This window comes from Lutra lutra, chromosome 2 (genome assembly GCF_902655055.1).
Source record: "Lutra lutra chromosome 2, mLutLut1.2, whole genome shotgun sequence".
NCBI lineage: Eukaryota > Metazoa > Chordata > Mammalia > Carnivora > Mustelidae > Lutra > Lutra lutra.
In genome coordinates, this window is record NC_062279.1 from 38,752,807 (window position 1) to 38,779,664 (window position 26,858).

Below are 26,858 nucleotides of genomic sequence, written 5' to 3' on the forward strand. Positions count from 1 at the left end.
AATCACAAATGTGTAAAGGACCATGAGCCATACCAGTATGTGAATGAGAAACTGTAGCCTGGATAAAATTTCCAGGGATAGCGTCATACTCAGATTCAAAAGTACCATATCTCAAAAAACAAAATGAAAGTAAAATTATATGCTCCTGAAAACTGTGTTAGATAACTAAAAAAAATTATTCTAGTTGATGACTTTGCCACTTACAAAAAATCCGAATAAAATTATTTCTGAAAGAGTGAGAATTGAATAAAATACTACTTTTGAATCTAGTATATGCAATTTAAAATGTCTAAAACCAAATAAACTATTACAGGTAGACATTTGACTATTTCATTTACTTTCCTAAAAACATACTCGAGTTTTTATAATTTTTTTTTATGAAATGAGAAAATTACCTTATGTTCCAAATGGCCCATATATTTAAATGAAGGGAATATTATCCATGTGAAAAATTAGGCTAAAAGGAATTGTGTGAGTGTTTACTACCACAAAGTATTAAGGGGCAGAACGAGAATTAGAACCCAGATCAGCTTGATTCTAGACACGGAAAGGCTCTTATGGGCTTTTAAGTTCTCAACCTCCAAAACTTGATCATGACATTCTACAAATCATCCCTCAATGACAACCCAAACTCACTTCCTCCTAGCCATCTGTTGAGTAGCAATGAAACCTAATTTCAGTCCTCTTAGTGTACTATGTGAGTTTTGAGCTGCTTTTCATAGTGTTATACATGTTTCCGATGCATACTTTATTTTGAACTACACAACCTTTGAATATAGGATTAAAATTTTTAAATATTGTGAATTGCACATAAAATCATTAGTGTCTGATATGACTCAAAACAAACCAAACCTAACTGAAGACCCTCCTCAATGTCTCCCTCTGGAGGCCCAATAAAGAATTTTATTTTTTGGCTTCCTTGAAAGTGAAGACAATGGGTGCCATAGGAAGGGTCCACAATTTGTCTGTGCATGGCCAGATAGCAAATATTTTAGGATCTGCAGACCATATAATCTCTGTTGCAATTACTCAACTCCGCTTGGTGGCACAAAAGCAGCCATAGATGACACATAAATGAATGAGTGTGACTGTGATTCAGTAGGACTTATTTATGGATGTTGAAATTTGAAATCCATATATTTTTTACATGTCAGGAAACGTGATTCTTTAAAAATTGTTTCAATCACTTAAAAATAGAAATGCCATTTGTAGCTCACAGACCATGTAATAGAGGATAGTTGGAAGAAAGGCAGGCAGGGGCAAGGGGCCCTGTCCCAAGAGGAAACTAACGTTAAAAGGAAAAGACCTCATCCTGTTATTCTATGCCACCCTGAAAGGAGCCCTCCACTCTTTCTAACCTAAACAACTCCCTGATAGGTAGATGAGCACCTAGACAAAAATCTGATTGGGTGACAGGCACAGGGAGGGTTAATCAGACTAAAACCAGCCTGCCAACAATCTCATAAAACCCCCTTAGAAACTCCAACAGCAAACCTCTTGGGTCCCCTCCCTCTTTGGGAGCTTTGTACTATCACTCAATAAACTTTGCTTTGCTGCCCACCCCCCTTTGTCTGAACTACCTCTTCATTATTCAAAGCTGCATGACCAAGAACCATGGGCACTAAAGGAAAAGAAATCTTGAAACACACATAAAAACAGGTGGTAAACCAAATTGGCCTCTAACTGTAGTTCTTGGGCCATTAATGTAGGAGAAAGAACACTGGAGTTAGGGGTCAGAAGCCCTGATTTAGAGAACTGCTGTTGTCACTTGTGTAACATGTGACATCAGACAAATCAAGTGAGTTCAGATAAACTCTCAGGATCTTGATTTACTAATCTAAAAAATAAACCATTGGATTAGATTAACCTTAAAAGCCATGTCAGCTTTAAAAACTATATTGACCTTCTGTTTTCAGCAATATGGCAGACTAGATGAACTAAAAATGCCTCACAATGTGAAAATACATTGAAATACTAAATAAAATAAAATTTTTTTTAAAAACTATGAGCTAGGGGCACCTGGGTGGCTCATTGGGTTAAGCATCTGCCTTCAGCTCAAGTCATGATCCCAGGGTCCTGGAATTGAGCCCTGCATTGAGCTCTCTGCTCAGCAGGGAGCCTGCTTCCTCCTCTCTCTCTGCCTGCCTCTCTGCCTACTTGTGATCTCTCTCTGTCAAATAAATAAATAAAACCTTTAAAAAAAAAAACAAAAACAAAACTATGAGCTAGCAAGAGCGTAAGGGAGTTCCTCAGAGGTAAAAAAGGTATAAACTTCTAGTTATAAGGTAAATAAGTTCCAGAGATAAATTGTTCAGCATGAAGACTATAACTAACTGTTGTATAATATATGCATAACCATATATAGTACATATAACTTATACTGCTTATAATATGTAGGAAAGTTATTAAGAGAGCAAATCCTGGGGTGCCTGGGTGGCTCAGTCTGTTGAGCAGCAACTCTTGGTTTTGGTTCAGGTCATGGTCTCAGGTCATAAAACTGAGCCCCACATCAGGCCCTGTGCTCAGCAGGAAGTCTGCTTGGAATTTTCTTTCTCTCCCTCTGGCCCTCCCCACCTTCCCTCTCTTTCTCTCTCTCTCTCACTCTCATTCTCTAAAGTAAATTTTTTTTAAAAGAGTGAGAAAATAAATTCCCTGAGTTCTCATTACAAAGAGAGGATGTCTTTTTTTCTTTTTTCTTTTTATTGTATCTATGTGAGAAGATGGATGTTAGCTGAACCTATTGCAATAATCATTTTACAATATATGTAAATCAAAACATCACTCTGTATACTTTAAACATACACAGTGAATTATGTTAATTATTTCTCAGTAAAACTGGCAGGAGGGAAAGGTTGTATTTAGGTTTGTTTAGCTTGTGTTATTAAATATTCCCAAAAGTATACAATTCCCCAAAACTGTAAGTATTAGTGATAAAAATAACTTTATAAGATCCAACAAAATAAATGTTATGTATTAAATGATATCAACCCAGCAGTTTGACTTTTACTTCAAGATAATTTCATGAGGAAGAAATCACAAATAATATTGACATATCTCAATTACCAAAAGATTTATATGTGAAAGGGGAATACTTAGTCATTTCATTTGATGTAGAAACATTTAATTAATATTAAGTATGATTTAATCTTGTATTATCCTAATAATATCATCTTTTTTAGTAAACAAAAAGTGTATAAAGTGCAATTAACTCAACGTTTTGTTACTCAAGGAAGATAAGCAAATTTTCATCCACCAAAAATATATTAGATGAATTTTTTTAACACCAGAATTTGCTGATATTCAAGCTCCTTTACTTTGCCTGTCTTCTCTGTCTAGCAACCTGCTTTGTGTTACTTTTCCAGAGGGTACTTTGTACTTATGAAAAGTAAAAGAGAGAACACCAGATGATATTCTTCATATAATTTTAGTACTTGTCTTGGTATTCTCAACATAAAACCATACTAACACCAATTATAAAGCAATGTATAAGATGAATGACAAACTTCAGAGAAAATTATCTGTAAATGAAATAAATAGGCAATTCAAAGAAGTATGTATTTTATATGTATATTAACCCTTTATCTAATAAATATAAAAAATACTCCCCTGCACTACTACAAAAAAGATGAAAATTAAAATAACAATGAGATACTGCTATTCACCTGTTTTGTTGGAAAAATTTAAAAATTCCCGTCATCATTCCAAAATATGAAGAAAATGCCTTTTCACATGCTACAAGTGGAAAGGTAAAATGGTACATAGATTCTGCAGTATTATTTGGCTATACATTGAAATAAGTAAGAGCAATTTCACTCTACCCAAGTCAGCCCTTTTCCCAAGCAAACCCAGCTAGTGCCAAGAGAGATCTCACTCCTCCCTGGGAAAGGGGCAAGAGATTGGGGTAAACATCCAAGGTCCCCCAGGTTCCTATGTACTCCTGGCTTTCAGGGCACTTTCCAAGGGCTACTTTCTGTCTCGCTTCACAGAGAGCTGAAAAAAACTAGCAGAGTTCAGAGACCTGGGGCACCTAGCCCAAAGGGAACCTTCCCACTTCCCACAGCCAGTTCAGTTCTATGAGGTTCAGATACAACAAATGAATGAGGACTTTTCTCTAGGAAAGAGAGATGATTTGAGTTTGAATCCAATATCCCCAGCCTTTCCCAAAGAGCTGGTTTCCTCACGTCACACAGAACTCTGAAGGAAGTGACATACGCAGACACCAGAGGGAGCAAGAGATTATGGGTTCTTGAAAGAAAATGAAAGATTAGACACCTAGGGCAGCTAGCAACAAAGAACAAGAATCTCTAGCCAGACTGACTGGTGCATGTCTTCTCAGTCAAACCAGTCTATTAAAAACTGGGAAAGATGGCTTTTTCTTCAAATATACAGACACCAATGCAAAACTAGAGAAAAATGAAGCACCAGGAAACACAACACAAACAAAGGAGCAAAATAAATTCCCAGGAATTAAGTGACCCTAAAGAAATGGAGATCTATGCATTGTCTGACAAGAAAAAAAAAAAAAACGCAAAATAGTCATCGTAAAGAAGTTCAGTGAGTTGCCAAAGAACAAAGATAGACAACTAAACAAAATCAGGAAAACAAGATATATGAACAAAATGAGAATATCAGCAGAAATTTAAACAAATACTAAAAAGTACCAAACAAAAGCATAGAGCTAAAGAAGACAATAACTGAATTTTAAAATTCACTAAGGAATTCAACACCAGACTTGATCAAGCAGAAGAAAGAATCAGAGAACTTGAAGACAAATCATTTGAAATTACACACTCAGAAGACAAAAAAGAGAAAAGGATTTTTTAAAAACTAAAAAAAGCCTAAGAGAATTATGGGACACTAGCAATAAAACTGTGATACGCATTATGGGAGTCCCAGAAGGAGATGAGAGAGATAAAGAAGTATAGGGCTTACTTAAAGAAATAATGGCTGAAAATTTCCCATATCTTGGGTGGAAAATGGACATCCAGATTCATAAAACTTAAAGTATCCAAAAAGAATTAATCCAAAGATTATATTAAAACACTTTATCATCAATTTTTTTTAACTTTAAAATTTTTTAAAAAGATTTTTATTTATTTATTTTTGCAGAGAAAGAGAGCACAAGCAGGGGCAGCAGCAAGCTAAGGGAGAGCAAAAAGCATTCTCCCCACTGAGCAGAGAGCCTGACATGGGGCCCAATCCCAGGACCCTGGGATCATAACCTAAGCCAAAGGCAGCCACTATATCAACTGAGCCACCCAGGTGCCCTTTATCATCAAATTCTTAATGTCAAGGACAAAGAAGATTTTGAAACCAGTAAGAGAAAAACAAGTTATCACATACAAGGAAGTCCCCATAAGACAATCAGTAAATTATTCAGAAGAAATCTTCAGGCAAGAAAGGAATGGGACGACATCCTTGCAAACACATGACCATTAAAAAAAAAAAAAAAAAAAAAAAAGAAAGGAATGGGATGATATATTAAAAGTACTGAAAGATAAAACCTGCCAAGCAAGAAAACTATATCTAGCAAACCATCCTTCAGAAATGAAGAAGAAATAAAGACTTTCCCAGACAAACAAAAACTGAGGGGGTTCATTACCACTATACCTACCTTATGAGAAAGGCTAAAGGGAGTGAAGGAAGTTGTTTAATTTGAAAGAAAAAAATATTAAATATCAACATGAAGGCATACAAAAGTACAAAATTCGTTGATAAATAGAAATATATAGACAAATACAGTATAATATAATACTGTAATGGGGTTGTGTAAATCACTTTTAACTCTAGTGTAAAAGTTGAAAGAAAATAGTACTAACTATAAATACAAAAATGTGTAACAAATGCACAATATAAAAAAGATGTAAATTGTGACATCAGTAACACAAACTGTTGGGGGAGAAAGGTAAAAGTGTAGAGTTTTTGTATGCAATTGAAGTTAAGTTATTATCAGCTTAAAATAGACAGTTTTAACTATAATATATTTTATGTAAGCCCTGTGGTAACCACAAAGAAAATATCTAAATTAGATACATAAAAGAAAAAGAGAAAGAAATCAAAACATATCATTATAAAAAGTCAACATCACAAAGGAAAATGCCAAAGGAGGGGAAAAGGGACAAAAGAACTACAAATCAAACAGAAAAAAATTAACAATATGTTAATAGTAAGTTCTTACCTATCAATAATCACTTGAAAAATAAATAGATTAAACTCTCCAATCAAAAGGCATAGAGTGGCTAAAAGGATAAAATAAAAACAAGATCCAACTATATGTTGTGTACAAGAGATTCACTTTAGAATTAAAGGCATATATAGACTGAATGTGAATATTCCATGCAAAAGACAGTCCATGCAAATGGTAACCAAAAGACAGCACACTTAAATCAAAACCTGTGCAGGAGACAAAGAAGGTTATTATGTAATAATTAAAAAGTCAATTCATAAAAAAAATAAATAAATATATATATGCACTCAACACCAGAACCCCTCAATATATAAAGAACACATTGACAGATCTGAGGGGAGAAATAGATAGCAATACAATAATAGTAAACTTCAACTACATTTTCAATATTGGATAGCCCGGCCAGACAGAACATCAATAAGGAAACAAAGGACTCAAACTCCACTACAAAGCCAATGGCCCTAACAAGCCTATACAGAACATACACAGAATTTTCCACCCTGCAAAGAAATAAACAAACAAACAAACACAAAACCAGAATACACATTGTTCTCAAGTAAATACGAAATATTCCTCAGGAGATATCACATGTTAGGACACAAAACAAGTCTCAACAAATTTAAGAACTTTGAAATCATACCCAGTATCTTTTCTGACCACAGGGAATGAAACTAGAAATCAATAACAGAAAGAAAACTGGAAAATTCACAAATATGTGGAAATTAAACAATACACTCCCAAGCAATGACTGGGTCAAAAAAGAAATTAAAAAATTAGAAAATAACTTGAAGCAAACAAAATAAAAATACAATATACTAAAATCTATAGAATGCAGTCCTAAAAGAGAACCTTACAGCAATAAATGTCTACATTTTAAAAAGAAGAAATATTTTAAATAAACAACCTAAACTTATCCTCAAGGAACTAGGGAAAAAAAGAGAAAAAGAGAAAAACTAAGTCCAAAGTTGACAGAAGGAAGGAAATAAAGATAAGAGCAAAAATAAAGACTAGAAAAACAAGAAAAAATATCAATGGCATTGACAGATCATCTTTTGGAAAGGTAAACAAAACTCACAAATCTTTAGCTTGATTAAGGAAAAAAAGTGAAAATTCAAATAAATAAAACCAGAAATGAAAGAAGAAATATTACAACTGATACTACAAAAATAAAAAGATCACAAGAGACTACTATGAACAATTATATGCCAACAAATTGGATAACCTGAAAGAAATGGATAAATTCCTAAAAACATACAAACTACAAGAACTGAATCATGAAGAAATAGAAAATCTGGATAGACCTGTTACTAGTAAGAAGATTGAATTAGTAATCCAATATCTCCAAACAAAAAAAAAAAAGAAGCCAGGACCAGATGGCTTCATTGGTAAATTCTATCAAACATTTAAAGAAGAAATAATGCCAGTATTTCTTTAACTCTTCCAAAAGCTGAAGAAGGAACACTTCCAAATTAATTTTTGAGGTCATTTTTACCCAGTTACCAAAGCCAGATAGACACTACACATACACACACATACACAAATGAAACTCTAGTCCAATATCCCTAATAAACATAGCCACAAAAAAAAAAAATCTCAACAAAATATAGCAAACTAAATTTAACCACGTATTAAAAGGATCATATCCCATGACTAAATTGGATTTATCTCTGGAAAGCAAGGATAGTTGAACATATAAAAATCAATTAATGTGATACATCATATTAACAAAGGAAAAAAATCTTCAGTTGATGTTGAAAAAAATCTTCAGTAGATGTTGAAAAAGAAAAAAGATGTTGACAAAATGTGGTAATTGTTCATGAAAATACTCTCAACTAGGTATAGAAGGAATGTATCTCAATATAATAAATACCATATATAAAAATCCCACAATCTACATTGTACTCAATGGTGAAAAAGATTTTCCTCTAAAGACCAAGAACAAGACAAGAATGTCCACTCTTGATTCTTGCCACTTCTGTTCAATATAGTATTGCAAGTCCTAGCTAGAGCAATTAGGCAAGAAAAAGAAATAAAAGGCATCTAAATTGAAAAGGAATTAATAAAATTGTGTTTCCAGATGACATCACCCCCTAGGGGTTTTACATACAGGGTGATGTCATCTGGAAACACAATTTTATTAATTCCTTTTCAATTTAGATGCCTTTTATTTCTTTTTCTTGCCTAAGATTTCTCATACACACACACACACACACACAACTGTTAGAAGTAATAGACAAATTCAGTGAAGTTGTGGAATACAAAATCAACATACAAAAATCAGTTGCATTTCTATACACTAATGACGAACCATCCAAAAAGAAATTAAGGAAATGTTCCATTTACAATAGTATTAAAAATATTTAGGATTAAATTAATCAAGTAGGTGAAAGACTTGTACACTGAAAACCATAATATATCAATGAATAAAATTTAAAGAAGACAAATAAATGGAAAGTCATCCCTTGTTTGTGGATTAGAAGACTCAATATTGAAAGCAATCTACAGATTCAATACTATCCCCCATCAAACCCCTAACGGGATTTTTTTTACAGAAATAGAGAAAAACAATCCTAAAGTTCATATGGAAGCAGGAAAGATGCAGAATAGCCAAAGTGGTCTTGAAAAAAAAAAACAAAAAAACTGGAGGCATCTCACCTCCTGATCTCAAAATAATTACAAAGACAAAGTAGTTAGAACACAATACACTGGCATAAAGACATATAGACCAATGGAACAGAACAGAGAGCCCAGATAAACCCACACATGTGCAGTCAACTGATCCTCAACAAGGGTGCCAAGAATACACTATGGGGAAAAGATAGTCCCTTCAACAAATAGTGTTGGAAAAACCGGATATCTACATGCAAAGAAAATGAAATTGGACCTCTATCTTACACCATACACAAAAATAAACTCAAAATGTATTAAATCTTTCAATGTAAAACCTTGATATCATAAAACTGCTAGAAGAAAACATAGGGGAAATTTTTTACATTGGTCTTGGCAATGATTTCTTAGAAATAACACCAAAAACACAAGCAACAAAAGCAAAAATAGGTAAGTGGGACTACATCAAACTAAAAAGCTTCTGTAGGGCAAAGGAAACAAGAGAGCAAAAAGGCAACCTAGGGAATGGGAGAAAATATTTTCTGATAAATAGTTAAAATACAAAATATATAAGAAACACCTACAACTCAATAGCAAAAAATATTTTAAAGATTTTTTTTAAATATGCTGAAGATTTGACTAGGTATTCCTCTAAAGATGACATGCAGATAACCAGCAGGCATATGAAAACATATTTAAAATCACTAATCATCAGGGAAATGCAAATCAAAACCACAATTAGATATGACCACACACTAGTTATGATGGCTGTTACCAAAAAGTACATTAAAAAATGTTGGTGGAGCCAATTACAGGACAAATATTTCATGATTCCACTGAAGAGATTGGAACCATTCTACACTGTTGGTGGGAATGTAAAATGGTGCAGCCACTATGGAAAACAGTATTGCAGTACCTCAAGAAAATTAAAAAGAACTATCATAGCTTCCAACAAGCTTGCTTATGGCTATAGACCCAGAAGAATTAAAACCAGAATCTTAAAGATGTATGTGCATTCTTATGTTAATGACAACCCTATTCACAATAGTCAAAACATTAAAACAACTCAAATGTCCATCACTAGATAAGTGAATTTAAAAAATGTGGTATATCCATACAATAAAATATTTAGCCTTAAAGAAATAAGGAAATTCTGCCATCTGTGACAACATGGTTGAACCCGATGACATTATGCTAAGTGAAATAAGCCAATCACAGGACAAATATTTCATGATTCCACTTACATGAGGTACCTAAACTAGTCAAATTCGTAGAAGCAGAGAATAGAACAGTGGTTAGCCATGGGAAATTTTGTTCAATCGATACAAAGTTTCAGTTGTTCAAGATGAATTAGATCTAGGGATCTGCTGTACAGATCAACAATGCTGTATTGTGGACTTAAAAATTTGATACATTAGGTTGCGTGTTCTTGCCAAAGCATGCACATGTACACACACAAGGGACATAAAGCAAAAAGAAACTTTTGGAAGTAATGGAGATCTATTATTGTGGTGATTGTGGTGATGGTTTCATGGGTGTGTGCATATGTCCAAAATCATCAAATTGTATACACTAAATATATGCAATTTCTATATGATAATTACATCTTGATAAAGCTGCTTAACAAAAACATACAGATTGGAAAGGAAAGGGTAAAGTTGTCTCTGTGGATTAAATGATTGTTTATGTAGAAAACCTTAAAGAATCTACAAAGGAAAACTACAAGACTAATCAATGAATTTAACAATGCCAGAGTGTGCCTGTTATCAAGTTATTGCCCTTAATCTCCAAATTCTTCCTTTCAGCCTGCTCCCTGAAAATAGATCTGGGCCTTTTAAGTTTGTTTTTTTTTTCCCCCATGACAGTCGGTAGAAAGCACTGGAGAGACATTACAGAAGAAGAGTTTTGCTCTCTGGTTCCAGCGTGCTTGTTGGGCAAGTTCTTGTCCTGAGGGCAGCTTGTCTAGCACCAGGCTCCTAAAACACACATGGCTACTCTAGCAACTTTCTCCAGTGGTGACAGTGGCCAAGCCGCCCCCAGTAACCAGAAGCTTCCTCTACAACATCACTGTCACTCCTCTTCCGACAGCTTGGTAGCAAAATGACTCTAGGGCTGTGTTCACTCACCACTTCTCCAGAACCCTTGGCAGTTTGTAGTGAGTAGTGAGAAGTCAATGAGATGCCTTCTAGTGAACAGCTTTCCTGGCTCCCTCAGAGTGGACTTCCAGCATGTTCTACCAACATTGCACTCAGCACATTCTCTGCCATCCAGTGAGATGAAGATGTGGCCTATCTGGAAAGTTCTGGATCTCTGCCCCAAAGAGGGAGAGGGTCTCTTCTCTGGGTGCTCTGTATCAGGGCATGGAGGCTGCTGCTTGGAACTCTTATTCTTGCGTACTTTAGAATTTTTTTTATCTCTTACTAGCCAATCCCTCATTGTTGTAATCCCTCGTTATAGTTAATAATTCTTTATATTAAACTTTTCCTGTTCAAATTACTGTGCAGTTACTTTCTCCTGATTGGACCCAGACTTATATACTCTGGATATACTTATATACTGTTGACTAACAATTGTATTTTTACATACTAGCATCAATCAATATGAAAATTCCTTAATCTTAAATGTCATTTATAATCACACCAAGAAACACAAAATACTTGGGAATGAGGTTAACAAAAGATGGGCAAGACCTCTTCATCGAAAACTGCACGTTTCTGAGGGAAATTAAAGAAGACTTAAGTAAATAAAGAGATATGTGACATTTATACATTAGAAAACCAAATGCTTTGATATTGCAATTCTCCCCTAAATTTATCTATATATTTAATGCAATTCTAAGAACAATTCTAGGAGGCTTTTTTTTTTTAAGAAATCAACAAACTAATTCTTAACTTATATGGAAATGTAGCAGCCTAGAATAGCCAAAAAGACCTTACTTAAAAAAAAAAGTCTTACACAACTTGACTTCAAGACTTATTATAGTTACAGTAATCAAAACAGAGAAGTACTAGCTAAGAATTGACAAATAAATCAATGGGAAGGAATAAAGTTGCCAGTAATAGAACCACGTTTATATAGTAATTTGATTTTCAGCAAAGGTGCCAAAGTAATGAGGAAAGGAAAGTCTATTCAATAAATTGTCCTGGGATCACTGGGTATTCAAATGAGGAAAAAACAATAAATCTCAGTTCCTACCTCACATTATACCCAGAAATTAATTCCAGATGGATAAGACACCTAAATATAAAAGCTAAAACCATAAAGTTTTTAGAAAAAAGAGAGACAGAATATCTCCAAGACTAGGAAAGAGGCAAAAATTCCTTAAGACACTGAAAGCACTACTTATAAAAGGAAATCCTGTTACGTTGACTTTATCAGAATTTAAAATGTCTACTCGTCAAAGATCAAGTTAAGGAGATAAATAGGCAAGTCACAGACAGGGGAAAAAAAATATTTACAAAATAAACTTCTGAAAGAGGACTGGTATCCAGGCTTATTATTCAACTTGGGTTGCCATAACAAAATACCACCAACTGAGTGGCTTAAGCAGTAGAAATATATTACTCATGATTCTGGAGGCTCCAAAGTCCAAGATCACAGTATTTGCTCATTCAGTTCCCAAGGGAGGGCTCTCCTCCTGGCTTCCTCGCTGTGTCCTCTCAGAAGGCTTTCTGGTGTCTCTTCTATAGGCACTAATCTCACTATGAAGGCCCCACTTTCATGACTTTATCTAAACCCAATTACCTTCCAAAGGCCCCATCTACAAATATTATCACACTGGGGGACTAGGGGATTCAATGTATCAGTTTTGAGAGGATACAAGTGAGTCCATAACACCAGGATATATAAAGAGCTATAACTCAACTAAAGACAACCCATCCTAAAACATGGGTAAAAGATCTTAACAGATTTTTTTTATCTGTATGTGAACACATATATGAATGTTAATAAGCCCATGAGAAAAGGCTCAATACCACTAGTCATCAGGGAAAAACAAGTTAAAACCACAGTGAGATATCAATACATGCTAAAATTAAATAGCTAAAATTGAAAAGACTGACAACACTATATGTTGGAGTGGATGTGGAGCAACCGGAACTCTCACATCATTGGTGTGTGTAAAAAGGTAAAACCACTTTGGAAAAATGGCTGGTAGTTTCTTATAAAACTAAACATATGCCTTACCCATGAACCAGCAATGAGAAATGAAAATATGTTCATGCAAATGCTTATATAAGAATGTTCACAACAGCTTTGTTCTTAATAGCCAAACCCTGGAAATAGCCCAGGTATCCATTAATAGAAGAATCTGGAATAAATGACTGATATATGCAACACCATGAATGGATCTCAAAATTGTTATGCTAACAGGAAGAAACCTTGCACAAAAGAGCACATACTGTATGAGTCCATCTGTATAAAATTTTAGAACAGGCCCAACTAACCACAGTGGAAAAAAAATCAAAGCAGTTGTTGCCTCTGAGAGCATAACTAGGGAGGAGCATAGATTTCCCAGGGAACTGAGAATGTTCCATACCCTGGAAGGGTCTGCATTACACAAGAGTATGCATTTGCCAACACGTATACATAAGATTGCACATTTCCTTGTATCTAAATTTTACACTAAAAAACTATAGCTCAATATTGAATCCAAATTACTAACAAGCACGTTGATGTACATAGAGGAATTGTAATGATGTCTCCAGTTAATTTTGAAATGGATGGATATAGAGGAATGGATAGTTGGAATTATATATATATATATATATATATATATATAAAATTTATTTATTTGACAGAGAGAGAGAGATCACAAGTAGGCAGAGAGACAGTAAGAGAGGAGGAAGCAGGCTCCCTGCTGAGAAGAGAGCCTGATGCAGGGCTTTATCCAAGGACCCTGAGATCATGACCTGAGCCAAAGGCAGAGGCTTAACCCACTGAGCCACACAGGCACCCCAGGAATGAGGTATATTAAAACAAGTGCAGTAAAGTAGTTACAGTGAGATACTGACAGTGAGTGCATAAGTTCTTGCTGCAAAATTCTTTTAATTCTTCTGCATGCTTAAAATATTTCATGATAAAATACCAAGGGGAAAAAAAAATACTCTGAAAAGCAAAGTATAAGAAAAAAAGACCTTGAGATGGTGAAAATTTTCTTAAGAGAAAAATATGCAAAAGATAGGTGCATTGACTGCATTCAAAAAAAAAAAAAGAAAGAAAGAAAAGAAAGAAAGAAATGCTGGTCTACAAAAGACTTCCTGAAGAAAGTAAAGACTGAAAATACATGTTAAAACTGAGGGAGGGTATCTGCCACATATGAAACCCACAAAAGGTTTGTCCAGAATACATAAGAAACAAAAGTTTTGTCCAGAAACATAAGAAACACATATAAGCAAAAGACATAAACAGGGATTTCAAATAGTAGGAAATGCAGGGACCAAAAAATATTAGTATTGGGGAAGGCGTAAATTAAAACAAGAACTAGATAACCACTGGTTTGGTTTAAAAAAAAAAAAAACCCTTAAAATTGTAATAACACCAAGAGTTGGAGAGAACAGTAGACCTAATAATGGTTCCTCAAGATGTCCACATTCCAATCCTCAGACCTTGTGACTATGTTACTTCATGTGGAAAAAGAGACTGCATATGGATGTGACTCAATTAAGGATCTTCAAGTGGAGAGACAGCCTTGGGTTATCAGGTGAAGCCAGAATACATTTAATATAAAATTCTGAAAAAAAAATAAAAAGAATAAGCTATAGACCAATCTTATTTGTGAATATGGATGCAAAACATAGTTAGATTAGAAAATAAAATTCTAGGGGCACCTGGATGGCTCAGTTGGTTGAGCGTCTGACTCTTGATTTAGGCTCAGGTCACAGGGTGTGGTGGAGCCTACTTAGGATTCTCTCTCCCTTGCCCTCTGCCCCTCCCCCCTTCTTCTCTAAAATAAATGAATAAATAAATAGAATTCTAGCAAGTTATCAAAAGAATACCACACTTTAACCAAACCAAACCAAACAAACCAAAGTTTGTTTTAAGAATATATGGAGCACTTAGGAAGTATGGATCCAAATAACCCATGACAGCAGGATTGGAAAACTTTCTTAAAGGGCCAACCAGGACAAATTCTAGGCTTTGGGCCACATGGTCTCTGTTGCAACTGTTCAAAACCAGGTTCAGACATTAGTGAAGAACTGGGTGTGGCTGTGCTGCAATAAAATTTTATGGACAAAACAGGCAGCTGGCCCTCAAACTGTGATTTATCCACCTGCATTACATCAAGAAACTAATAGAGAAAATCATATGCATATATCAGTTATCTCCGGTGAGGTTTTACCCTGAGATAAAGATTCAAACAAAAGTCATTTATTAGGGACAAGGTCCAGAAAACACCAATAACGGAATGAGTGCATGAGACAGAGAAGAGAGGAAACAATAATGGGATGCATTACCAGACCAGTTACCACCGCATGAAACATCGGAGAGAAGTGACAAAACACGGTTGAGAGTGTTCTCTCTCAAGAGGCAAAGAAACTAGGGAACGATCCACCATCGCCCCCGCCACCGCCATCTGTCATTGGTAGAGAGCTGCTTCAGGGGTGTTCATTCTCAGGCCCTTCAGGCTTGTCCTGCTGCTTTCATGATCCAGAAGGAAAACCCTCAGCCAGAGGGTTGTTCGGAGCAAACAATCTTTGGCGTGGAGAGGTGAGCACTGAGGGATCATGGGCAGATACTGATAAATTTGTTTATTAATAGAGCCTGAAAAAGTAGTTGGTAAAATTCAGCTGCAAATCCTAATAAAGACTGCATATGATAGAAATGGAAGAAAGTTGCTTAAATATAATAAAGACAGTTTGTTAAAACCCACCAGCAAATATTGTCCTAAATGACGAAAGACTAAAACCACCTAGACAGAAATGCCTGCTATCGCCATTAATTTTCTTAAGGTCTCAGAGGTTGCAGATAATATATTAAGATACATAGAAAATAATGCATATAATATTGGAAAAGAAGAAAGATATTTGGATTTTTTTTCTCCCTGGAGATGTTATTGTAAATCTAGATAACCCAAGGATCTTTAACAAAGGAAAAAAATACAGTGAATGGAGCCTGGGTGGCTCAGTCAATTAAGTATCCAACTCTTGATCTCAGTTCAAGTCTTGATCTCAGGGTCGTGAGTTCAAGCCCCTCATTGGGCTCCACACTGGGTGTGGAGCCTATTTTTTAAAAAAAGGTTTTGTTTTGTTTTGTTTTGTTTTTTAAGTGATAAGATTTAATATAATTTGGGAAAAAGGATATTAAGGGGGCACCTGGGTGGCTCAGTGGGTTAAGCCTCTGCCTTCGGCTCAGGTCATGATCTCAGGGTCCTGGGATCAAGCCCCGCATCGGCTCTGCTCAGCAGGGAACCTGCTTCCCCCTCTCTCTCTGCCTCTCTGTCTACTTGTGGTCTCTGTCTGTCAAATAAATAAATAAAATCTTAAAAAAAAAAAAAGGATATTAAGGACTGAATTGTGTTCACCCAAAATTCATTGGAGCCCTAACCTCCAATGTGATTGCTTTTAGAGATTGGGCTTTTAGGGGGGTAATTAAGGTTAAATAAGGTCAGGAGGGTGGGCCCTAATTTGATTGGTCTTTTTACAAGAAGAAGAAAAAGAAATAGCAGAGATCTCTCTCTCTCCTCTCAAGCACAGAAAGGCCATGTGAAGACATAGCAAAAGGTGCAAGCCAGAAATAGAGGCCTCATCAAAAACTGACTTTGCAGTCACCTTGATCATGGACTTCCAGGCTCCAGAACCGTAAGAAAATAAATATCTATTGTTTACACTGCTCAGCCTGTGGTATTTCTTTATGGCAGCCCACACAGACTAATACAGGGGCAGAATACAAAAGAAATACATTTTTTATAGTTTTCCTGTACTCCAGAAATAAGCACCTAAAAGGAGAAACAGAATGAAATATTCTATTTATAATAGCAACAAAAATTATAAAAATCATTTCTAAGTATACTCAGGAATGAAAAAATACTTAGAGATAATCTTATCAGTAAAGATAAAGGATTTACATTTAAAAACTATAAAACTTTATTATAGAACCATAAAAAGATCAAAACAAATACAAAAGCCAACCATATATTTTCATGGGAAGACATAATTATATAAAAATGTCAATTTTCTCTAAATAATATGGAAATTTAATGTAATTCCCAGCAGAACTCAATGGGAAATTAATGTTGGGTTTTCTTTGGTTATTTTTCAGAAACAGATTACCTGACCCACAAAAAAATATTAGAAGAATAAATGCCTGGGGCACATGGGTGGCTCAGTCAGTTGAGCGTCTGACTCTTGGTTTCAGCTTGGGTCATGATCTCAGGGTTGTGAGATGGAGTCCTGCATTGATTCTCCCTCTCCCTTCTGCCCCTGATAAATGCTTGATAGAATCTCAGAAATAAAAAAGAAGGCAGGGTTGAGGGGAGGAGAGCCAAAGTATTAAGAGACTTACCTTACGAGGCATACATAACCACTGTGTTCAAATCAATAAGATCTTGGTATAGGAAGAAAAAGTGTATTGATAAAAACGAATAGAGGGATTCAGAAACAAATCTCAGGAGATTGAAATGTATTTAATTACAACATTGAAAACCCGTAGAAAAGTGTGAATTATTTGATCATTGTGTTGGCACAACTGGACATTCGTTTAAGAGGAAAAGTAGCATCCCGTCCCAAACCCATCTCAAAGTCAAAAATTCAAAAAGGATTAAAATTTTACATTTTAAAATAAATAAATGACTTTCATGTAAAATTATTCCAATGTGTTAGGAATCAGCATAAAGGTTACCGTCAGGGGAAGGTAGTGACCAGAAGGGGACATGAGGCGGACTTCAGGGTCACATCTTGGTCTGAGTTATATGGATGTGCTTCCTTTGGGAGCAGTCATCTAGCTGTCCACTTACATAACTGGTACTTTATATGTATGTGGGCACAGGGATGTTATAATTCAAAAAATATTTATTTAAAGTGAAAAAATTAAAAATCTTGCAAGAACATCTAGAATGCAAGTGGACAAAGTAAGAGAACACCTTCCTAACCTGTAAACTGCAAAATAAGAATAAATGAGCCAACTTTGACTATATAAAACTGTAAAGCATTTGTGTTGCAACTGATACTACAGGTAGTCAATAGACAAATGGTAGGTCAGCCAAAAATTTGTAGAGTATAAATGACAGATAAAGTTTAAATATTTTTCTTATATAAAGAACTCTTAGCAATTGGTAAGAATAAGACAACTCAATTTTTAGATTTGGCCAAGGACTTAGAAAAGAGCAAGTCCAAGTGACCGGTGAACATATTAAAAGATGCTTGAATTTGCCAGCAGTCAGGGAAGGACAAATTCAAATGACAATGAGATATATGTTAAAGTCATCAAACTGGGAAATTTAAAAGCACTGTAGCACCTACTGCTAGTGGGGACATCAGGAAAAGGATGTTTTGAAGTGTGAAGAGTTATAGCTTTTTTGGAAAGTAACCTGACAATTAAAAATTTTAATTTAAAAATAACCTTTTAAAAGATTTTATTTATTTATTTGACAGAGAGAGACACAGCGAGAGAGGGTACAGAAGCAGGGGGAGTGGGAGAGTGAGAAGCAGGCCTCCTGCTGAGCAGGGAGTCCGATGTGGGGCTCAATCCCAGGATCCCAGGATCGTGACCTGAGCCGAAGGCAGATACTTATTGAAAGAGCCACCCAGGCACCCCTAAAAACAATTTTGAATACCTATCTCTCAGTCCAACAGTCCTGCTCATGAGGGTCGAGTCTATCACCAGTGTGAAGGACCTGCACCAACATTTTCAGGCAGAAAATCATTATGCAGAAAAAGTTTGGAAACACAGTGACTTCCCTTCAGTAAAGGATGGCACAACCTCACCAGGGAACAATACCCACCCACAAGAATAAATGCAAAAGTGTTTCCAACCTCTTTTTCATTATTATCCCCCCAGCCTTTGGAGACACTGGGATATTTTTCCCTAAATGCTCTTTCATGAAATTTTAATATCGCAGATATACAGTGTATCTGCTTATTTACTGTGTTTGTGCTTTGTACATGAAAAGGGTATGATTTTCTCACTACCCTTCAAGAAACAATTTTCAGCCCCTTGGGGCCACTGTCACCTCCAATGAGAATGAGAATGCATGAACTACACTCATTGACTTAGAGAGATTTGCACAAGATGTATTTTTAAAGATATATTTATTTTAGAGAAAGAGAGCATGAGCAGGAGGGGCAGAGGGAGAGGGAGAGAGACTCAAGAAGACTCCCGCTGAGTGCAGAGCCCACACAGGGCTCTATCTCACCACCCTGAGAGCACAACCTGAGCTGAAACCAAGAGTCAGAAATTTAACCGCTGTGTCGCCCAGGTGCCCCTCACGAGACATTTTTAAGTGAGACAAGTTAAATGCAGAAAAGTTGCATATGATTCCTGTATTTGCATGTATGTACATGTATGGTGTGATTATATGAGTAAAGAGAAAAAGATGGAAGGATGTTGTCATGTATAGTTGAGGAGACCTGATGTGATTGGGTCAGGGGTAGGAAGAAAAGAGTCAAGCAAAAGAAAAAGTAGGGGAGACACTTCACTAAAAATAAAAAGTATACTAATATTCACATTTATGTAAATTTATACATGTAGAAAAGCTTTGTTTTGCTTTTAAGACAGAGGTTCCAGGCCTCTAGCCTCATGGGAGTGGAAGGGAAAGAGGGCTCTTTCCCTGCTCAGAAGCAGGGAGCTCAGGGCCCATGCCTCAGGCAGTCTGTCAAGTTTTCAATGAACAGAAAACAACAGAATGCTCTTTCAACACTTTTTTTACTCACCCAAATCTTTCTGATGTATCAAATTCAGCTATGAACGTGAAAATGCTCATCTGAGAGAGGCTTTCCCCGGATCAAGGAGAGAGAGAGGAAGGTCACATTAGCACTTCTTGGACACCCCTGCCCCAAATGATTTGTGGTTCCAGATGGTCAAAATCCAGACAACCATGCAGTCACTACTTCCCTGTGCAGCTCGGGTGAGACATTCGTCCTCATTAGCCTGTTGAGGAGGGCGGAAGTCTACCACACTCTCCTCTGGGGAAGATGCAGCTCAGCTGCCCCCTCACACTGCCAACCTCAAGGCTTGGCATGACCTTTTTCCCTGGTGAGAGTCCTTCTGTCTCACACTTACTGTCATCTAACTTCGAAAATAGTAATATTGTGGGTGGCATCAGTTTAATGTCCCAAATATTGTTGACTTCTCAGCACTTGCTAGGGACCCTTAGGAATAAGATGCTTCCTGCATACAGATGACAGTTGAGACAATAGCCTCAGAGCTCCAAGGAGGCAGCAGAGGATAGGATGGGTGTGGGACGGAGATGAAGGAGAGAATTAACCAGAAGACAAGGTCTGGCCCTTGCCAAGATGGGGTCTGAGTCAGAAGCACCAAGTCCCCGGAGTGTTGTCGACTCTGGTTAGATCTGAGTTGAGCTGATGCCCAAAGTCTGGCTCTCAGAGAGCAGGGCAGATGTTGTGGCAACAGAGCTTCTCGGCATCAGGCAGGAAAGTGGAAGCGAAAGCCTGTGGAGTCAAGGCACAGGGCCAGAATGAGGACCAGGAGCAGCAAGGATCTGACAGGAAGAAGGTGGTAGGGTGGTGACTTGGATGAGGGGCAGGTAAGACCAGCCTCTACCCCAGGAGGAGAAAAGCAGGAACCAGACAGACCCAGGCAGCCAGTCTGGCCATGACCCTGGAGTTCATATGGGTTCCCAGGGCCCCCAGTGCTCCCCAGACACCAGCTGGAAGGCCACAGACCAGGGTTCTCCTGGGATCTGGGGCAGGATTTCATAAAGATCCCTTCAGTGACAACACTGAAGCAGGGAGGAACTGACACCGGGTCATTTGGGCAGACAATACAACTGAGCATGAACCAACTGGAGAATACTCTGAAACACTGGAATTGGGCGCCAGACTCTGGTGCGACCCCTGCTGCCTGCCGTGGGGACGGGAAGGGACCAGTAGATGCCCATTCGTCTGAGAAGGCTGCAAATCGCCCCCCTCTCTCACGGGTTCCATTTCTTGCCTTAGGGAAGAGATATGCTTATGGAATTTCTGGGGTCACTGGTGAATAACATTCTTGAAACTACATTTTTGAGGGTTGGCTGTGTTTTTTCAAGACCCGTGTTTTGTTTCTGAGCTCTGCCTCGCCAGGCCCTTGTGGCTGGGGGTTCTTTTGCACCACTTCCATGGCTTCCTCCCAGAGGAATTCCTTTTCCCTATCCTAGAGAGCAGACGCGGTTGATTTGATGGGCTCCCAGCCAGCTGTCCGAGGAGAAGGAAGGACTCGCTTCCCGAGGTCCTGTCCCCAGCCCTGTAGAGGTCTGCTCAGTGCCCCAGGTGGGCCAGCCCCCCCCAGACGAACGCATAAGACAAACCACCTGAGGTTTACTCAACTGAAGCCAAGCGAGCAGTTCTAAAGTGTCTTCTAACCCCGACAACATGAATTAGAAGCCAGGTTTCAAAATCAGTACATACAGCTATTGCAAATGCCTTTGAGATCAATAGCTTCTATAAGGGAATGTCCTTCCCTCTCACTTTTATCACCATTTTCTCTTTTTTTTTTTCTTTTATTAAATTTTTTTATTTTTTTATAAACATATAATGTATTTTTATCCCCAGGGGTATCACCATTTTCTTTTAAAACAATTTGGGAATGCACTGTAAATTTAGTAGTCCCTTTTCTCAGAAAGAAGAAGACTGATGAGAAAATGGGAAGCAGACATTGAGGCAGTCCAAAGAGTACCCCTAAATCAGTGGAAAAACTAGCATCTTTCATTCAGGGCTTCATCAGTTCAGCATTTTCTGGAATGCAATGAAATGATTTCTGAGTATGCATGTACAAATAGGCATGACCAGTTTGAATCTTGAATGTGTTCATTTTATACATGTAGTATATATCAATACAGAAATATACATGTGATGACAGATGGTCAGATAGTCATACACATGTCTGTTTCTTCCACTCACAAGAGTCCTGAGCACCATTGGGCTCAGCCTCCAGACAGTGAAGCCACAGGAGCTCTAGGCAGTAGAAGCTCAAGCTCTGGGCAGTAGGGTGGCCTTCCGCTCCTAATGGTGTCCGTCATTCCCTCCTCCCCTCCTTCTAACCACCTCTGTCCACTGCTTGGAGGCCCAACAAAGATTTTTCCAAGTGATTACACTTCTTGCAGCCTGCTGTGAAAAAGCCAGGCTTCCGGGACTTCAGAAAATGCCCCAGGGATTGGGCTCACACCACCCTGTCCTCTCTATGGCCGGCAAGTGTCTGCCATGCTTTCAGCCCTCTCTAAAGGTGACAGGCATTCCAAGACTTCCCAATAATCTCTCTCCTGTCCACTTTCTCCCTGCTAAATCCAGGAAGACCATAGTTTCTCTTGTTTGCTTGGAAGTTCTTAAGCCTAATAGCTCTTGGCTGTCTCCCAGGGGCTTTGTGCACCCCCAAGAAAGTCAAGCCTTTGGGAGCCTGAGTTGACATCCCAGATTTCCTGAGAGGGTATGCAGACCTTCTCTGTGACCAGCACAACACACATGTTTTACACATAAATACATAAGTGGCATATACATGTGCAGGTGTATCCATTCATCAAAGATGCATTAAGGGCTTACTAGTAGTGCAGGGTACACAGTTAAAATAAGAATGCTCACACACCCATTTAACAGAAATAGAGGAGAGAGATCTTAACCAAGACACCAGAAAGGAAACAAAAATTAACCTTCCCGCACCACCATAGTGCAGCCGGCTCCTTGGGCTCTGAATTCAGAGAATCCTGACTAGTGCCCTTCCACCTCCCAGGTAGGCCCATTCTACCTCCACCACCTGCCCAAGAAGACTACTTCTTTATCCCCTTCCCCAGAGCTATGCCCAGTTAGCCCCTGTCTGTCCACCCTAAAAGATAAGCTATTCCCCATCCCAGCACAGTTTTCATGAGACTTCAGAGGGGCCCAGGGGTCTCTGGCATAAGGGAATCTCAGGAGCTTCTCTGTTCTCTCTTCTCCCCTTCTGGAGAAGCCAGTTCTGTGCCTGCACTCTTCCCCCCTACAGCCCTCCCACCCACATCATCAGATGAAGCTGTCCTTCCCACCACGTGCTTTTGGATGCTTTCTCCCCATCCTTGCCATCCCTAAATGTGAACATGTAAGGACCACATGCTAATCATTCCTAGGAAACAGAACAGCAAAAGTTACAATAGGGGGACAGAACTGTGTTCTCATTCTCAGCACACAGTTCTGAATGAGAACTGTGTGCTGCTTTCATGCCTCTAGTCCCTGATCTTCATTTTTCCATCACAGAGTGAAGACTCACAGGCTGTCCCTGCCCTTAGTTTGGCTTTACTGCTCTATACTAAGGATTTAGAAAGTGAGCAATTTCATATTAAAAATCTGAATTTTGATCTCCTCTAGAAAAATTGCAATCATTTCCACGCAACAACAATTGGCAGGAGAAATGGCTCTCCCTTTTGTAAATGGAGCATGTTGCTCTCATGTCTTGCCAGAACTTAGTCTGTAATGGGTCACTTACCATCCAACCAGTTTCCTCCACCTGGTTAGCTCTTGTCCCAGGCCTTTGGGAACATTTCAGCTCAGTTTCTGGGCTGGAGTCTTGGATCAGCATCTCCTCTCTTCTTAACAGGAGAGTGATTTAGATTCAGTGGAGTTCTCTGGCAATCAGGGCAGAGACCAAGGCATGGGAGCAAAACAGACCTCGATCAGTTATGAGGAGGAATATCTCATCCGTGAGTGAGGCCTGCAGTGGGGTGGGCTGTCTGGGGGGAAAAGTGAGTTCTTTTCTCAACAGAGCTTTCTAGGTCCAGGTGAGGTAGTAGGTCCCTTCTGACCTTAAAGTGCCCATTGCTATAAGACTAATGCTCCAGGAGACCACAGGACACACCGCTGTAGACCCCACAGAATGAGGGAACCCCTCTGAGTCTACAACAGTAGATCAGAGTTTCTATTTGATCATAGAATCAATTAAGGAAGAATTTGATTGAACTTAATTTTCACAGCTGATGTGCTCCTCTAACTCATTCTGCTTAAGCCCAGGTCAGAGCTGCCCAGTGAGGAGGGGCCTGGCCTGCTCAGGTGATGGAAGCCATCAAGTGCTCTCCCCCACCCTCGATGTGGGGCAGCAGATCTAGAGTGAACTCCCTTCCTCCCCCAGAGAGCAACTCCCTGCTACAACTGGAGAATTGGAGGTGCCCTTGGCAAACAGCAGAATCAAAGTGGAAAAAATTACAAGGCAACTTTTCTGGTTTCAACTTGTTCCCTACAGAAAGGAAATAGATTTTAATATAAGATCTAAGAGGCAACATGTTTCATAAACTGCAAAAAAATGTACTTTTGGCTGGATGCTAGCATGATGAGCTTTGGGATAAAAGAAGATTTCTTTTCTTTCTTTTTTTTTTTTTTTTCAAAGAAAGTTAGACAGGGATCCAAAAGGGAGTTGGAATCCACCTCCCACCATCCCACTAAAATGCTCTCTAAGCAGTTGGGAGCAATCACCCTAACCCCATCACAGATACCATGCAAAAGGCAAGATTAAAGGCTTTTCCTGCTCCCTTTTCACCCAAATGGAAAAGTTTATTACAGAAATTCTTTGTGCAAGCCAAGCAATATATAGCCTTCTTGTGATGGGACATCACTTAGACACTGACAAATCCCATTCCCCACGTTGTGGGGCCTCTAGCTGACTGTGCAGGGAGTCAGCCCCTAAGGTCAGGAATGAGAATATTTCATTGTGTCCACCCCTACCCCCAAGAAAAGAAATATTTCATTCTCTTTCTCTTTACCCCAGCTGGAATCTACAGTCTAGACAGTTGTCAGATAACAACCATTAGAGACAGCGAAGGAGAATGCATATGCTTCCCAGAGATAAGCTGGACTGCTCTCGTGAGTTTTCTGGAAAGCTCTCAGAAGGCCCTAGTGATGAGCAACTGAGGGAAATGTGTCTGGCAATACATTCCTAGATGCTGGGATACATTCTGCTCATCCCTGGAACTTTTGCCTAGTTCTTAGAGACATGTCAGAAAGAGGTCATCTTCTCCCCAAAGCTTGTTCAGGAATCAGCACAAAGACAGTCCATGGGAAAGTAGTAGGGTGTACACTGGTGTCCATTTCAATCTCTTATCAATTCTCTCACTTAACAAATATTTATCAAAGGTGTACCTCTCCTCAGGCATTTCAATGGACCCAGAAGACATAACTGAACAAAGCCAATAAAATCCCTGTTCTCATAAAACTGAAATTCCTACTAGAAAGTCTGGCAAACCTTTGTTCAGAGATGGGACAATGTCTAGAATGTGTCAACTTAGAATAAAACATAGAGATATTGTGAATCCCACGATGTACTGCTTGTACTTTCAAGTAACCAAATCCTCTACCCCCTTTCCCATATCCATTGTGGTCTGGGGGTTCACAATACCACAGTGTCTCCATTCCAGATAGCAAAGACATTCCACTCCAGCAAACCCTGGGGTGTTCAGAGAGCAGAAACCACACCCTCCATTTTCCTCCAGACTTCTTTAGGACCAGGCTTCCTTCCACTAGGCAAAAAATGGGTGCCCAGTAAATATTTGCATAGTTACTGATTAAGCAAAGAAACTTACAAGCAATATAAAGGGTGCCCTTGCCTGTCAGTTCAAGGGCTGTTATAAATGCAAACCTTATCTTTCTGCCTTTGGGGAGAGGAGCGTTTGTGCTCGTCTATCTCTGATCCCTTTAAGACTGACCAGTTGGTTTGGGCTAAGCCATTCACCATTTTTGTGTAACATCAACTCCTAAAAAAATCAACCACCAGTTTGACCAGGTTAGATCAGACCCCAAGGCAGCTTTTAAGATGGTTACATTGATGCCACTTTCGTCACAAGCAGAGCTGGAAATTCTATCAACCCTCTAATCTGATACCAGAGTCTAGTTCTAAAAATTCTCTGGGTCAGCAGCCGGGGTATACATAAGCCCTGGGAAAAGGAAAGAATGGCTTATTATTGCATCGTTCTTCCCTGAAGCTGGAAAGAATTATGTGCCTTGATCCCAGTGCTTCTGTGCCTCTGATGAAAAGACTCAACCCTGAATCCCAGAGTGATCGCCTGGAGCAAAGACTTGAGTACGTTTTCACCCCTTCTCTTGCCAAGATGCGGCTTTTAGAGCCTGGGCTGCTGATGAAAATGTCAACAATGCTCACATCAAGAGGAAAATGCTCATTCCACTGGCAAAGAGCATCAGCATTCCATAGATCAGCGGTGGTCTGAGGCACCCTTCACTGGGCAGAGAGAAAGAACACACTTCCCTTCTCAGATCCAGTGTAGGTAGTAAGTGTGCCTGCTCAAAGAGGTGAACAAGGAGCAAAAGTCAGCGAGGGCTTGCTCTCCCCTTCACTCACCTCCCACAGGGCCCCTTACAGGAGGCAGCTGGTCTTTTCCCATATCAGAGTCTCTCCTCTAATAATAGAAATGTGGGATCCAGGGTTGGAAGTGGACCCCCTTCCAAGATCTCACCAACCACTTGCAAACCCAAAGATCCAGACCCAAAGATCCAGACTGTAGCAGTTAACCAGAAGGAGGTTAATGTCCCCGTGGGTCTAGCTAACCCTAAGCCCAAAACTCACAAGTTAAAACAGAAGTGACTCATTTAGGGCCAATAGACCTGATTGCCAAATCTTGATTAAGAATGAGCTCACAAGACTGGGATCCTGAATGTGCTGGAAAATCTGAGGGAAGACTGGGCTTGTTTGTCTCAACCAAGGTGGCCGCCCATTATTAACATTACTAACAAAGGAGAAGACAGTGTTGAAAGGTAGCAATGATACAATAATTGGTTTTACAGTGATTCTAGGAAAGGAGCAGACATTTGGTACAGAATTCGCTGTGTTCTTCCACAGACTCATAGAATCATCTGGTTGAGTGGCTTCCAGACTGTACTCTGAGGAGAACAAGGAGGAGATCTTGAGTTCCATCTCCCAGTTCTGCTTTTAGTATCTCCACTTCCAC